The sequence below is a fragment of the Protopterus annectens genome, chromosome 4.part0 (assembly GCF_019279795.1).
Source record: "Protopterus annectens isolate FY-2018-M chromosome 4.part0, PAN1.0, whole genome shotgun sequence".
NCBI classification, from domain to species: domain Eukaryota; kingdom Metazoa; phylum Chordata; order Ceratodontiformes; family Protopteridae; genus Protopterus; species Protopterus annectens.
In genome coordinates, this window is record NC_056733.1 from 1,941,592,532 (window position 1) to 1,941,608,877 (window position 16,346).

At 39.8% G+C, this 16,346-nt stretch overlaps 1 long non-coding RNA gene across 1 annotated transcript in view; it reads right to left on the minus strand.

Annotated features, from left to right (window-relative positions):
- Positions 1-721: 721 nt before the first annotated feature.
- LOC122800206 overlaps positions 722-16,346 on the minus strand; it is a 40,253-nt gene continuing 24,628 nt past the window's right edge. Inside the window, exon 3 of the long non-coding RNA XR_006364559.1 lies at positions 722-820. This is a non-coding gene — a long non-coding RNA (uncharacterized LOC122800206). The remainder of the gene's footprint in view (positions 821-16,346) is intronic.

Sequence of the window (16,346 nt, forward strand, 5' to 3'; positions counted from 1 at the left end):
TTGTAAAATTCCAGCTAGTTGGGCTGGCAGCATTTCGGTTTGTCACACTCTGCGCTAAGCATAATTTCCCTTAAGAGCACACACTAGACCTGGGTCTGGACTCTCTTTCTTTCTCCAGGCCCCAAGCAAGACTCCACATTAACCACTTTGGAGCTCTGTGTCCCTGTTCTAAGTAGCTGAAACACAAACACACACAAACACACACACACATATGCACACACACTTGGATATTTGATTTTCACACACACATACACATCTGGGAAAGGCTAGCACAGATTTACCAGCTGTGCCCCCTTTTCCCAGAGTATAAGGTAATTACACTGCCACCAATCAGCTACTCTAATGCTCTTCCAAGGGTAACCAAATATAATGAGTAAAACTAATACTAATATAAATAGTAGAGTTTGACCAACATAGCAAGGCTTTCAGGAGTGGCCACAGTGTCAGTAAAATAAGCATAACTACTTTTAAGATGTTAAATGTATTCTGTAAAAGACCAGCCAAAATAAAAGGTATAGAAATATTTAATAATAAATAATAAAATAGAAAATATGAGAATACTGAATATCTAGTTACAATAAACACCAGAGTTTCAATCATAGGAGATATAAAAACAACACAATTGGATAGCTTCACACAGATCCAGAAAAACAATACTTAACAATCACACTATATTTTCCAGACTAACAAAATAACTACTGTTCCCTGGTTACTTACTAAAACAAGGCAAGATGAAGTGTGTTGAGTTGCTTACTCCAGCAAGGAAAGATGAGGTATGTGGATGTGTGAGACATCTGTGAGAGATCTCTCCTGTCAGGTTCTGAAAAACAAAGTGCTATTGTGAGAGTTCTGGAATATTTCTCACTAATATCTAAAAAAAAATCCTTTCAGTGCTGGTTATAGAATGACATCACATCTGATCACCTGACTCTGGAACAATACACACAGAGAGCTTTGCTGAGATCTATTGCAGCATCTGAAAGCCATAAAACAATTTCAAAAACTCCCACCCTTCAAATGTAGCAATTAGCTCACCCCTAAAGATAATACAGTAAGATTTCTAGTCCCAGACATTTTTGTCTCTGGCTGCAGTCAGACCTGTAAGATAAATTTTTTACAGCCTAAACCAACCCATTTAATTTTCAACCCATTTTTCAAAATTAGCTGGACTGAGTTTAACCTCTTCCCTTCCAGAATTCTCTGTTAAAACATATACATTTAATCAGTTATAATAATACTGTATGACATACATGTATATCTTTTTTCTGTCCATCAGGACCACCCGTTGATGCATTTTTAACACAAGCAATTTTACAAATACATCTTTAACACAAGCACCCATACAAATCAGTGTGATAGTCAAATGACATAAAATTCTTTACAAAACTCCAACTAGCTATTCTGGTATATGTTATACATGCACTGCCCTACTCTCCCTGGCATAAATGGCACTACCTCATATCATTATACAAGGAACAAATGTATTTACTATTTTACGGTTGTATTTTTTTTTTTCTTTTTTTGAAGAAAGTTGATGAGTTGTCTTATTCCTTGTGGCATGGAATATTACTTTTTTTGTAGTGAGTGGATTAATCCATTTTATCTTGCCATATTTGGTGGTGGAGAGGTAAGTGGTATAGATGTTTTTAGAGACTGGGTGGAAGCTCTATGGAGAGTTCTGTAGACATGAGTTTTTTAGAGGGTGGATAGACATGAGAATCTGTATGCACTTAGATTTGCTTATAATAAGGGGCTGTTATGTTAGAGAAGCATATATGGTCATTGTCTAGGTGGGGTCTATAGATAAAATTAGTCAGAGAGGTTCTTAGGGAATGATAATGTAATGGGCTTTTGTGGTGGTGAAGAACAACTATTTTGATAAGCTCACAGAATATGTGTAAACCTAAAGTGGTTTGTTAGGGTGTGTTGGGTTGCAATATGGAGGATGGTTGTATACTGCTGAGGCAGATGAAGGTGGGCCATGATACACAAAAGGCAGGTTAACTTTGCTTTTAAGCTAACAAACTGTGGGGTGGCTGGGGAATGGAGAAAGGACATTTGCAAAGCAGGAGCAATCTCAGCAGGTCATAGCAAATCCAATTTGCATATGCATATGTCACTTTTGCTCAGATGTATATGCATCTACTGAGAAGAACACTGTGGGATATCTTGTCAAGAAAAGTAAGTAAAACAGCAATGCCATCTAACAAGCTACCTCTGAAGAAGCTATTCCTAAGATCATAGGTGTTTACTTCGCTATTGGCCCTGAGGCCCTTATAAGCCTAGCCAAGAGTTTAGCCCATGTTTAGACAAGTCTGCACCCAAAGCTCCTGTCCAGCAGGCACACAGGTGGAATCCCAGGGGTGTATTTACTTTTTCTCATCCAGTTATCCATGTTGCACTTAAAAAGGGATAATGAGGTACTCTGCTTGACATGGAGAGGCAGTCTGTTCCACAAATCCAAAGATAGGGGAGTCTCTGAGACACAAATTTGTACCTCCAACAAGTTCTTTTGATGTCACAGACCAGGTTGAGGTCACACATATGGGTTACTTGAGTGGAGCTTGACTTACGGATATGCAGCAGTCTCATCAAGGCTGGGTCTGAGATTGCTTTGTATGAGAGACAGAGGTCGCCTCTGAGGAGTCTGTATGAAACTGAGTAGAGGGACAGGGCTTTAAGCCCATTTGTGTAGGGTAGATGTTTGAGGCCCTGGATTCTCCTGGTGAGGAACCTCTGTGGTCTCTCCAGCTGTTGCATGTGCTTTGCGAGGTACATGCCAAAGGGGGCATTGTGCTCTATAATTGGCCTTATAAAGGAAGAATACAGGGATGCTATGACCACTTTGTCTCTGGATGAGATATCCTTACTTATGATGTCAGCTATATAAAAAGCTTTCCATACAACGGAAACAGCATGGTGGTCAATACTCAGGTTGCTATCAACCTGGGTTCCCAAATCCCTCACTACTGATTAGATGGTTACGAAATTGTTATTAATGTGAATATGTGGGGACATCACTCTCCTCAAAGGGGATGATGATGCATTTTTTGGCATTCAGCTTGAGGCCATGTTTCTGGCACAAGTCATTTGTTTGGGTGAAACCCTCTTGGAGGACGTCCACATCACTTGGGCAATTGATGACCGCATCCAGCTTGCAGTCATCTGCAAACTTGATCAGCCATAGCCCACTGGTTTTGCTCTGCACCACAGAGAAGTATATTTCAAATAACAGAGGGCCCAGATCTGATCTTTGGGGTACGCCGCTCATTGCAGGTCTACTGCTTGAGGTGGCTTCCCCTGTTTTAATTAGGTGGGTTCTATCAGTGAGCCAGTTTGCTACTCATCTTGTAACATATGGATTGATGCCTAGTTGAGAGAGTTTATCTATTATGCCCGAGTGGGACATAGTGTTGAAGGCTTTGGCCAGGTCAAGGTAGGTGGTGTGCACCGTCTTCCCCTCATTCTTGGCTTTGGTGACTGTTTCAAAGAAGTTGACTAGATTTAACAGACACAACCTCCCCTTGACAAAGCCAAACTCTCTGGGGTTGAGTGGCTGGAGATTGCAAATGTCTCTGTCAATGAAGTCCATGATAATCCACTTCATGGCCTTGCAGATCAGGCTAGTTAGGTTGATGGGTCTATAATTTCCCAGATCAGTGGACGCTCCACCTTTGTGTAAAGGGATGGCAAGTGGCTGTTCTCCACTCAGGTGGGACAAAGCCTGTACTCAGGCTTTGGTTGAATAGGGTGCCTAATTGTGCTGCAAGTTCATGCCTGAGTTCATGTAGGATGCAGCCTGGGATGTTATCAGGTCCCATGGAGGCTGTATTTTTTGCCTTTGAGAGGGCAGTGATGACCTGTTCCCTAGAGATAAGGGGTGGGGGAAGGTAATGGGGATGCCCTGATTTACTGCTGGGGGAAAAGAGGGGTGAAGTTTTCACTGAATCTGTCAGCCAGTAGATTGGCTATTATCTACAGCATTTGTGTATGTGGTGTCCTTGATCATTGGTTCTGAACAGATCTGGGTGCTTTCTTTGAGATTGCAGACATATGTGAGGAAGGCCTTATGATTGTCTCTAGCAGATGTGGCCACTTTGGACTAAAAGTTGGCTTTTGAGGATTTCACTAGTGCTCTTATTTGCTTGTTCAGGCTAAGGAGAGATTGCTTCCAACTGGGCATCTTCTCCTTTTTGCTCATGGACAACAATTTTTTTTCCTTTTGTCATATAGTTTATTTGTTGCGGATGTCCACCAGACAGACTTACTTTCCTTGGGGAGGATGATTTTGTCCTGTCAGGTATTCCTGATTCCATGCATCTATATAAATGCTCATATAATACTTTGGTGTAGGTTTGGACACTGGTGTCAGTTCCTACAGAGGGGCAGGGGTTGTGAAGCTGTTTATACCATCCCTCAGGAGGTTGTAATCAGCTTTGGAGAGTTTTTTTTTGTTTAACCCCAGCTAGAGGGGGTTCAGGGGAGATAGTGACTTAGAAAGTGACCGCTTTATGGTTGGATCTTAACAGGGAGGATAATCCAGTAGGAGTGCTGCAGTGGTTACTCATGTTAGTTAATACCAAGTCTAAGATATTATCACCTCTTGTGGGGGTATTGACTAGCTGTTCCAAGGCATTTGCATTGATAAAATTGAGGAAATCTCTATGCATTTGTGTTCTGGCATGTGTAGTTTTCCAATCTATGGTTAGGTAGTTAACGTCACCCAGAATCAGGGTAAAGGGTTGAATATTGATAGATATAAAGAGGTCCAGACAGGTGGACTGGGCAACTTGAGTCAAATTTGGGGGCCTGTAGTAGCTATGACTTGAATAGGTGTCTTGTCAACGGTTAACTGCACCTGGAGTGTCTCTTGTGCATCATAATGTTTGATCAGCCTGGAGGTGTGTGTGTCTTTAATATATATTGAAACTCCACCTCCTTTGGCTTTGCTGCCCACAGTCTGGGGTCTGAATGTATGATAGGATGAGTAACCAGGTAAGGCAGAAGTACTCTTTGCAACTTTGAACCAGGTTTCTGTGGCTGCAAAATGTCAGCATCTTCCAGGGTTAAGAATGCTTGCAATGAGTGCAATTTCATGTTTAGACTCTTAGCGTTTAGCAGCATGACCCTTAATTTGCATTTTTTGAAATGTTTATGTTGGTAGTATCGACCTCATGACTTTTCCTAAAAAAGACGCTATGGGGGAGGCAAGGGGCTTTGCCAGAAGCCTGAAGCCCAAGTGAGACAGATGCAGGCCATCTCCAGCAAAGCATCATAGTCTGTTGATCATATCTTCCCAAGCTGTCAGGTACTGGATCCCCATGGAATGACACCACAAACTAAGCCAAATGTTAAAGTCAATCATTTTCTGTTTGCATTGAGGCATCATTCTGGGTGACGATATAATGCTGCTTAAGGCTAGGGACATACCTGCCTGGGACACATATTCAGCTAGCTTAATCATGTCTCTCTTCATATAATCCAGGGAGGTACATCTCAAGTCATTCACACCAACATGGACTACGACAGAGTCATAACAGTACCTGTTGTTGAGAAACTTGAATGCGTGTGTGATATGGTGGATTCTGACACTTGATAAACAACTAACCATGACTTTCTCCTTATCCAGCCTGGTGAGTGGCACATCTGTATGTCTCACAATGGAGTCTCCTATGACTAACATGTTGAGTTTATGGTTAGGCCTTAGTGATTGTTAGACACAGGTGTGTGGACTAAGTGTGGTATGTGGTGTGGAAGGTTATGGAGTTTATGTGTGTTTTTGTGTCTGAGGTCTCCTTTGTTTGGGTTTGTTTTTGTTGAGAACCTCCACATGTGAGTGTGTGTTGCATAGTTGTTTGTGGTGTTTGAGGTGTAATGATTGTGCTGACAACCTTCTCAGTGCCAGATATACTGGCTTGTGAGGGAGAGAGCATAGACTCTACGTTGTTTATGTAAGTGCATCTCTCACAAATTGTGTTCCTAGGTGGTAGTAGTAGATGGTTGTCCATGTACATGAGGCAGTTGCTACACTGTCTCAGGATGCCCATATCAACTAGGCTGTCAGGAGAAACTGTAGGAAATTGTCCATTCATATTGGTCAGAATGTGAGGGAGAGATGCCAGGGAGTGGTAAGTAGTAGGCTTGATGCATATATTTACACAGCAGATTGTTTCCGGGATACAGGAAACCAGGGGTTCACAAAACAGGGAAGCAAAACTACAGATGATAGTCATGGTTTCAAACCTCAAAAATGTGCGGTAAAAGATGAACTACTATTCGTCTAAGGTAATGAGACACATGAAGATACAATAGCAGAAAAACAAGTAATAAACTGAAGTATTGGTGATTTAACTTAAACTCCCTGCAAATGAACTGCATGAAAGAAAGAAGTAGCTTTACAGCTGGGCAACACAATGGATAAAGTTCAGGAGAGAAAATAACTGTCTTCCATATGTGCAGTAACAAAGCAATGCTCAATTGTGGAATCCTGCTCATCGGGTAATACAGCATCTACAAGCTGTAAATGTGAGTTAGCAAACACACCATATAGTAAACATAAAAGGATATTCCAATGTAGGAATTGTACAAAATGTGAAGGCATTGTTATAGAGATAAAAAAAGTGATTATACAGTAATCAAATGAAGATAAATGAGTTTGAGCTTCTCTACATTAATAGTTACTCAGTTGCTAGTGACAAAGAAGTTCACTTACCTTGCTTACAATGTAACATACATCACAAAAAGAAAAAAAAAACAGTATACAGTTTTATTTTCACTGTCCACGTATGCAAACTTTTAATTATATGACATGAAATACATTCTGCCATTTTCTGCCCCACCTCCTCCTTGTATGCTGACTTTCTCACTGATTGCTGCAAGTCTACTTAATTTGTCCCTATCAGATGAGAGCAGATCACAACATAGCTAGTAATGCAAGCACCATTAAGGATTTACTTTCTTTTATGCCTGACATCCCCTTTTGCATGTCAGGAAAGTGCTGGGAAGAGGGGCATGCAATACAGATGCAGGCCATCATACACTTCAGTAAGTGACAAAGCCCCTTAGGCAATCTGGCCCCATCTTTAAATGTACTGCTTCTTCTAAGTCTTTGCTATCCACCAGAAATTCATTAGTAAAATATGTCTCAAACATGGAAATTAACCTGTCCCTAAAAAAGCATTTTCAGTTTTTCCTCACCTCTTGTCTACTACATATTCTGGACTATTACTCAAACCCTGGTCAGCTGTGGCCTTGTCAGTACAACAATCCTATATGCCATGGAGTCAGTTTAACCTTTTGCCATTTGCTGCTGGGTCCAACATTTTCACAGTTGACTGACAATTCACATAAGTGTTTAAGAGAAAAATTCTGTGCACTTTATGGAGAACCTGTATAATTACTACCAAAACTCTTACTATCAGGTGACTGACATAATATGAGACAAGTCTCATTATCAAGACTGGAAATATTGCTTTAATGTCAAACTCAATTTTTTTGTTTAGAAGTGGTTGTTCACTCCAGTCACTGTTTGGGTCAGTAGAACAGCGTATTTTACCTTTCTTCTCTTTGGCATGTTTTATCCAACACTCAGACCATTATTTTTCATCTCCAGAATCTCATATTTGATAACTATGAAAAAGAATTACTATTTTTAGAAACAAATCCTCTGGTTATCAGTGCTGTCTTTTGTATTTCCTTTCTAGGTGCATGCATTAACAACTTACTAGCTATAAACAGAAGACTCATAAAGACTCATCAAATTTGAAAGTTTGTACTGACTCTATTTTAAAACTTGTTGGTCCAATAAAATGTATGAGTGCAATGTTATATTCTTATGTTTTTGACAGTGTGTAGGCAGAAGACTTTTACTTTTTGTACCTGGGTCTCTTTTTAAGGCATTAATGATAGGTTCAGCACTTCTGGGTACTGTTTCCATTTCTTCTGCTGTCCAGTGTCAGCTGGTTTCTTTTTTTTTTCTGCATCATAAATGTTTGCTGTCCAAACTTCCTCAGTTGTCCATCTGTCAGTGTGGGAGGCTATGGTTCAGCCCTCTGAATAGGTTTGTGTGCTGTTCTTTCTGATTCATACTTAGATAGCTGTTTCTGTCTGAAAATAAACTACCACAAACTGCTTCCTAAATGATGACACCTAAGGACTTCAGTGTTGTCTTTTTTTTCATTTTTTAAAATTTTTTTTAAGATTTCAGAAGTAATTTCATCATATTAATCAACTAAGAATTCTTGTGCTGAATGAACATTTCTAGTAAGAAATCAATAGTTCAGAAGAAAATCTTGTGCAATTTCTATAATTGATTGCAAGTATGCAAGACCTGTTATATTCACATTTTAGTATTATGGTGACATTGTCAGAAACCTCACTGAAACAGTCTTATAACAAATCTCACTTTACTTTTACCGGAGAAGATGATTGTTTCTTTAATGTTCTAGATTACAGGCAAAATGAGCAGACCTTCACCATAATGGCCATTGACTGGAGCTAGACAATGGTGAACTAGACAAGTATAATTACTGAGTAGTGATAGTACAAGGAAGGGAATCCACCAGCATGGGAATGGGAGAAATAACACTTTTGATTGGTGTTTCCATTTTATTACCTTTTATGACAATGCAATCTATGAAATGATTAGTATTAATAATTTGTGTATGGCAGATAATGCAAAGTATTTTCCATCAATTGGAGTAATTGATAATTAGGTGTGTGTGTTTTTTCTCCTAACAGGTGTATTTTAAAGAGCATGGTACAGCACAATGTTTATTCAGTACTACACAGCTTTGGATTTAGAATTGGAACTGTACCTTTAACTTATGTCTCTTTCTTACATATTGCACTTGAAATATTTTCTGTACACAAAGAATGCAGTTTGCCATTATCCAGCTCGTAATCATATTAACAGAACAGCAAAGTAAAACAGTCTAAAATAAATGTAGAGACAGTTAATAAATTACCCTACTGAGATCACTAACAATATTTACCACTAGAGGGCAGTAAGGCACTTTCAGCTACTTATTGAACAGTGTATGGCTTGTGGCTTAATATAAAACTTTTTTTGTACCAGTACGTTGAATATTAACCTGCATCCTCCCCATATAATATCTAGAACTATTATTTTCACTTTGCCTATTGAGTAAAAAGATACAATAACAAACAGGGTAGATAAGTACTCTGTACAAAATTGTGCAAAGGATTTCAGCACAAAATGTGTGGATGCTGAATGTCAAAATCAGGAGATATGCGTATTCTACCTTATTCCACTCTAATACTTCACACTCTGACAGACGCACTTTGGCATTTCATAGATTTCCTCAGTAGCTTTAAATAACAGCATGCTAAATTTTTGTGATGTGATGTGATGTGTGTGTGTGTGTGTGTGTGTGTGTGTGTGTGTGTGTGTGTGTGTGTGTGTGTGTGTGTGTGTGTGTACCTGTGCTGGTGGTTGGAGATTCTTACAGACTGATTTTTGCTGTATCTGCTCTCTTCTAAAGGGTTTCAGAGATCCTCTGTTGTCCTTATCATGTGTACTTTAAATAACAATGTAACTACAAGTGCTGCCCTTAACTATTTTGATAGCAAAGTAGCATAGTTGGTATTAAACTAGAAGTCTTAGGAAATAAATATTGCTAATGTAGAATTATAAATGTTATTTTCCCTCCATCTCTTACAGCTGAGGAGCCTGGTGTGATAGTGAGGCCACAACAGCATATCTCAGAGACTGCCATGTAATTTATTAGAATGTCAGTAAACAAGGATTTAATTTCCATCTAACATAGTATGATTGTTTTGGCAATGGAATATTTAGATTATTTGTAATGATTGAAGATGTTAAAGCTCGTGATATTTCTGCCTGCTGCTAAGAAGAAGAAATGTCATGCATTAAAAATGCTAATTAACCAAAGAGAAAGCTTACTAGCCTACACATTGTGAGAGAAAGTCTGGCTTCCACATTTTGTATATTACTCCTTGTTTTATGTTAATATCACATCAGCTACAAACATGCCTGCTAACAAATTGTGGAAAAAAGAGCTACTATATTTCCAACGAATCCTGATTATTATATATACTTTCCTGTATTACTGCAGAATATTATAAAAATAGTAAATGGGCCTAAATAGTAATTTGTGAATATGCTATTAAAGATTCCTTAATTCTATAATGTGAGTATATTAATACAACTGAAAAGAAGCTGGAATATTAAATTATATATTCTGTTTGATTTCTGCAACCTACATGTGCACAATGCAGTAATTCCAGATCACCTTATAACATGTATTTGTATATACTGAATTTTTTACAACTTAACCTTAGTTGCTGCTTTAAATAGTTTGTACTCTAAAGTCTGTTCTCACTTGTGAATATTTTCATTGCTTCGAACCATGTCATTTCAACCATAAAATTAGCCATCACTGTTCCTGACCTGTTCATTTCTTGCTTTCTTTTCTATCTATATATCTGTATATCTATCTATAATTTTATCTGCCTGGCTATCAAGCATATAACACACACACACACACACACACACACACACACACACACACACACACACACACACACACACACACACACACACAACATGCATAAACATATGCATATGTGCGCATTTCAGTTCAACAGCAGTCCGAAAAAAAGACAACTGTTTTGACTTCCGTCGATTTTATTGGTGGAATGGTATTGTTATATGCTGTACAATATTTCACTAAGTATCTCTTCTTAAAACATTTAAAACTAATTAATTCAGATAATGCATTTTTGTTTACACACAGGCATAGACTCATACTTTGTCTTACAGGCATTGACACATATTTATGTAAGGGCTTAATAGCTGCATACAGGTCTGCCCTAAAATTTGCACTTTAAAACAGTACCAGATATTCCACTACCACCATACTTTTCAGTTGTCCAGAATTATTTTGACTGTCCTTGATTTTGCCTCATATGTTTTGTATCATCCCTCATAAAAGTGTTGATTTCTTAGTAAATCACTTGGGATTACAGTCAACTGATAATGGCAGATATTAATGTTTCATACCTACTATTGGTCACAAAATGTACATTGTTGCTAAACTAGTTATTCTATTAACGTTTTAAATGAATTGAAATCCATCCATACATCCGTCCATCCATCCATCCATCCGTCCATCCATCCATCCATCCATCCATCCATCCATCCATCCATCCATCCATCTATCCATCCATCCATTCATCCACAGCACCTTTTTCCTATTTTTGCACTCAGGGTCAGGATGCTACTTCAACAGTGACAGTTGTCTACAGCCAATGATCACATCAGTGGACGTCTAGCCCTGCCATGGTTTCACTCCACTTTTTATGTGAATTATAATAATATTTAAAAATTATTTCCTGATTTTAGACATTTGTCTCCTTGGTATTTTTGGCTTTGTCCAGAGTTCTTAGTAAGGCTAATAGATGTTTAGAAGTTTTCACTTCTTTTTTAACTACACATTTTTAAAAAAATGTTAGGTAGTGCCGGTCCAATGTTATGATGTCTAAAATTATTCATATGCATTTTATTTCAGGTGCCAATCATTTCCTCAATATATGTTTCATATCAGCCATTTCAGACCTTAACAATTTATCTACTGTAAATTTCAAATGATTAAATATGCTTGTTTCCCTTTTTAAGCACTTGCTATAGATAAAAGCCCCCTTTTTCATTTGTTATGCTCATTCCGTTGGCTTTCAGATATTCCTCTGTAAGATGTGCAGACAAAATTTCTTCCCACTCAGTTGAGGACCAGTTCTCTCTTGGTGTAACCCTTACAAATATCATGATGAAGACCTTAAAATCATGAGTGTCATACACATAATCAGCTAGAGAATCTGCTCTCATTTTCTTCAGTGGCAGTCTTAGTTATTTTGACAGCAGAGGACTGCCTGGTTAACTAATTATAATAGTTATCTGTTTTTGTGTTTCACTTCATAGTGTCGTATGTTAACCAAATGTTGCTCAGTGGTTGCACAACTACTGTCACTTCATAGGTTCATAGGTGTGTATTAGGCTAATGGCCCTAGGGCCTTTACAAGCCTAGCCATAGAATTACCCTGGCATAGTGTCACCTGACCTTAGTTCCCAGTGCCTCTGTTGAGTAGAGCCACTGGATTTATCCCCGAGGTGAATTTTCTGTTTCCCATCCACTCATCAAGATGACATTTATGGGAAGTCTGTTCCATTGCATGGACAGTCTCTGGGTTATGAACCGGTCCCTCCAGCATGTTCTGTTAATTGTGGTAATGAGATTGAGATCTCTGGAGTGTGTGGTGTGGCGGGATTGGGATTTCTTTAAATGTAGCATTTCTAACAGAGCTGGGTCAGACATGGCTTTGTAAGTCAAGCAGAGATTGCCTCTAAGTAGGCAACATGAGACAGAGAATAGTTGGAGTTTTTTGAGTCTGTCCATATAGGACAAGTGTTTTAGGCTTAGGATCCTCTTTGTGAGGTACTTTTGCGGCCTTTCCAGTTGTTGCAGGTGTCTAGTGAGGTACATGCCAAATGGGGTATTGTACTTAATGATTGGCTTAATGAGGGAAAAGTAGAGAGAGACAATGACCTCTTTCTTCCTGGATGCAAAATCCTTAGTAATGAGATGTGCCACACAGACGGACTTCCTGACCACTGTGGCAATGTGATGATCATAAGAGAGGTTGCTGTGCATCTGTGTTCCCAAATCTCTTATAATACCTTCTGTGTACAGTGGACTACCATCAATGTGGTAATTCATGGGAACCAGGCTTTTCCCAAAGGGGATGACGACACATTTTTTGGCATTGAGTTTAAGGCCATGGTTCTGACAACAGTCGCTGGTCTCAGTGATGCCATTCTGTAGGATGTCAACATCCCTTGGGGAGTTAATAATAGCTCCCAACTTGCAATAGTGTGCAAACTTTTCAGCCAAAGTCCCTTCCTGTTGGCCTGGACTTCAGAGAAGTAGATACAAACAGGAGAGGACCCAGGACCAAACCCTGTGGGGCTCCACTCGTGACTAGTTGGCAGTCTGACTTGGAGTCAGCTACTTTCACACTGTGGGTTCTATCTGTGAGCCAGTTTGCAATCCACCTAGTGATATACTGGTTGATGCCAAGCTTAGTGAGTTTTTCTATGATTCCTGAGTGGGGAATGGTATCAAATGCCTTGGCCAGATCAAGGTAGGGTGTATGAACCACCTTTCCTTCATCCACAGCTCTGGTGACTGACTCAAAGAAGTTGACCAGGTTGAGCAGGCATGATCTACCCTTCACAAAACTAAGCTGTGTGGGATCCAGAGTTTGGAGATTCCCTATATCCTTGTTTATTAGGTCCATGATGATGCATTCCATAGCTTTGCATATCAGACTCGTCAGGCTAATGGGGTGATAGTTCCCAGAGTCTGTAGTCGCTCTTCCTTTGTGGAGAGGGATGTCTGTAGCAATGCACCATTCAGTAGGGACAAAGCCTTAGGTGAGGCTGGGACTGAACAGGGCACACAGATAAGGTGCCAGTTCACTCTGTAGTTCATGTAAAACACAACCATGGATATCGTCAGGTCCCATAGAAGCTGTATTCTTGGCCTTGGACAGTGCTGTTTTAACCTGTGCAGCAGTAATACTAGTTGCCTGGCAATCTACTGGTATTGTGATTGGTCATTGGGGGAGAGAGGAGTAAAGTTGGCACTGAATCTGTCAGCCAGTATACTGGCAATATCTGTTGGCTCAGTATAAGAGGTACCATTGTGCAGTTAGAGCAAATCTGGGAATTGCTGTGGAGATTCTTTACATAACTACAAAAGGCCTTGTGGTTGTCTTTACTATCTGCTGCAATTCTGTTTTCATAGCTAGCTTTAGAGGATTTAGTGAGGGATCTCAACTTTTTGTTGAGGCTGATAAGGGAGTTTTTCCAGTCTTGGGACTTCACCTTATTCCGCATCAGTTTCCTCCTTCTGTTGTAGAGTTTGTTTATGGCAGAGAACCACCATATTGGCTTCCTTTTTTTGGAGGAGAGTGTCTTGGTTTTATTGGGTATGGTGAGATCCATGCATTTGTGTACGTGTTCGTACAGTGTACTGGTGTATGATTCTGCGGTCATGCAACTATTCTCCATTTGAATGGATGCTGTGACGTTAGCCACCTCTGTTTTTAGGAGCCCAAAGTTAGCTTTGGAGAAGTTTTTCATTGTGGTTTCCTTTGGGGGGGTGGGGGTGGGAGGGCTGTGAATTTTCAAGGGGATTAGTTTGTAGTTGGATCTAACAAGGGAGGAGCAAACTATTGGTGTAGAGCAACAGTCACCCATGTTAGTAATGATCAGGTCAAGGATGCTGCTACCTCTAGTGGGGGTAAGAACGAGCTGGTCCAGGGCATTGGAATTAATGAACTCCAGAAACGTTGGGCAAGTGTGTTGGTACATAAGTAGTTTACCAAGTTAATGGAGGGGTAGTTGAAGTCACCTAGTAAGAGAGTGTTAGGTTGGACCCTAATATTCTCCAGGGTACTTAGGAACGTGGAGTGCAAGTCTTGGGACATGGTTGGGGACCTATAGCAGGCTACAACCTGAATTGCTGTCTTAACCAATGTTAGCTACACCTGAAGTATCTCTGATGCATTATTTTGAGCTACCAGACTGGAGGTGTGCGCATCCTTTATGAATATGGAAACACCACCACCTTTGGAGCTTTGGTCCAAGTTCTGGGGCCGAAAGGTGTGGAATGAGTTATAGCCTGGTAGAGCAGGGGTGCTTTCTGCTGCCTTGAACCAGGCCTCTGTTACAGCACAAATGTCGATGTTCTCCATTTTATGGAATGCGTTCTCCTTATTCAACCTAGTGAGTGGGACATCAGTGTGCATCATTATCAAATGACCTATGACAAGTGTGTTGGGCATGCTGTTTTGCCTTAGGGGCTTTGGTTTAGTGGCACACTGTTTAGGAGAGTTATGTGTCTCATGATAAGTGTTGTGTTGTGGTGGTCGAGTGCGTTTCTGCCTTGGAGGTCTCTGCTGCTTGGGTAGATTTTATTGAGAGCCTTCGCCAAGGTGGGTGTGTGGTTTGTGTTTTTATGTGAATGCAGTGCGGGTGTGTGTTCTGTAGGGCTATGTGATCCATGTGGTGTGGTGCAAGTGTTGACCCTCTCCTACTGACCAGCTATTCTGGTCTTGGCTGGAGACACCATGGCTTCTAATTTGGATATATAAATACATCTCTCACAAGTCTGAGTGTTGGAAGGTAAGAGGAGAGGGTTTTCAGTGTACATGAGGCAGTTGCTACATTGCCTCAGGATGCCCAAGTTCACCAGGTTAATAGGAGAAAGCACAGGGAATTGACCTTTAGACATGCCTGGAGGGGTGGGTATTGATAATAAGTACTGGATCTGTTTCCTTGTAGAACATTTAGCGCTGGTAGCACTTTTGCATGCTACAATAATTGCTACAAGAAGTCTGATAAAGTGCTACACTAATAAGCTAGTATAAGTGCAGGAGAGAAAAGAACTAGTAGATCTAAGGGAAAAATTGAAGAACAGTCTCTGGCACTGCTCAGAAGCTTACAAACAGTCCTAGATACAGCAAGTCTGTATCTGTACTAGACTAGTTATAGAAAATGCGGGAAACATGCGCAAACATGGGCTTTTAAACAGGAAAGTTGAGAGAGATGGAAAAACTGTCCAAATGGCCAATAAACTACAATTTCTGGGCCAGGAACCAATCCTCCTGTGGTAGATAGGCTACCTAGTGCTTACATTAAGTGACTGCTGTCTGGTCCATTTAGCCATTTGCCTTTGTCATTCCACAGTATCTATGCAACTTTTGTTAAGGCTTTAACCTCCTTTACTTCAGGACCAAATACAGCAACAATAACAAAAAAAGACAGGTACAACTGGCCCTGCACAGTGGTATCTCTTTAAAGTTGGACAGGATTACAGTTCTCGAAGACTCAAATGCATACTTTTGCTATTTGACACTGTAAAAATACACTTGAAACTCTTTTTTAGTGACTGGGAAGTACAAAGATCCCTCCTTTCTATTTCAAAGCACATAGTAATCACTGTTCATTTTTTTCAACAACTGAATTGTAGTGCATTCTAGAAAGTTATGTATGCATTAAAACTGTCCCTTGCATTTCTCCACCAAATGTATTTTAGTTCAACAGCAGTAACAAGAAACACCCTCAGATTTTCAAGAATCAGCATGAGGTTTTATACAAGAGAGAGAAAACTGTGCTCTTCTTTGCCAACCAAGTAGGCACAAAAAGAATCTTACATTAAATGTGGTTCTTAAAATAATATTTATAGCTTTGTGGGAAATAACAATTCTGCATTGTTTCATTCTACTGTAAGACAGTCCATATG